The sequence below is a fragment of the Danio aesculapii genome, chromosome 21 (assembly GCF_903798145.1).
Source record: "Danio aesculapii chromosome 21, fDanAes4.1, whole genome shotgun sequence".
Lineage (NCBI taxonomy): Eukaryota > Metazoa > Chordata > Actinopteri > Cypriniformes > Danionidae > Danio > Danio aesculapii.
In genome coordinates, this window is record NC_079455.1 from 17,325,929 (window position 1) to 17,326,579 (window position 651).

A 651-nucleotide genomic window follows, 5' to 3' on the forward strand; every position below is an offset into this window, starting at 1 on the left:
TAAGTCTGAAATTTCAGTCTTCGTGGTCTTAAATTTGACTTGATGAAACCTGCAGAAACCCTGTACATGGATTCCACTATATTTTACAGTGTCCTTGTTATGGCATGTGTAAGTACAGGAGGATATTAGTAACTTACTTGCGTTAGGCGGTTTTAGGTTTATTAAAAGTGATTATGCATAATTTATTGCTATTATTATAAGTGTTATTTAATGTATAACAAGGCAAAGGGTACTGTAAAATAGTGTTACCGAAATAGTACCACTGTTAAATTACATGAAAAGGTCATATTGTAATAATATATAATTATTATAAACATTCTAACGTAGGTCATTTATAACACACACACACACATAACACTGAACTACACTGTTCCTATGAACTAAACTGTTCCTATTTACTATGACCTTTTATGTGAAGCTGCTTTGACACAATCTACATTGTATAAGCGCTATACAAATAAAGGTGAATTGAATTGAACACACACAAACACACACGCACACGCATCAAGGTCAGTTTTTAGATGAGATTTTTTAGATTATTTAAAAACATTAGACTCAAATATAGTATGCGACGAGCTGAAATAAAGTGGAAGAGCTTAATTTTATTTGTAATAATAAGCTTGAAATGTTTATTTATAAGTAAGAAAACTA

The 651-nt window shown here is 30.6% G+C and overlaps 1 protein-coding gene across 1 annotated transcript in view; it reads left to right on the forward strand.

Moving 5' to 3' along the window:
- Window positions 1–377, forward strand: part of rasgrp2 (RAS guanyl releasing protein 2 (calcium and DAG-regulated)) — a 28,591-nt gene extending 28,214 nt beyond the window's left edge. Inside the window, exon 16 of the mRNA XM_056446291.1 lies at window positions 1–377. This exon is cut by the window's left edge and continues 684 nt beyond it. The gene's annotated coding sequence lies outside the window, so the exon portion shown is untranslated.
- Window positions 378–651: the final 274 nt, after the last annotated feature.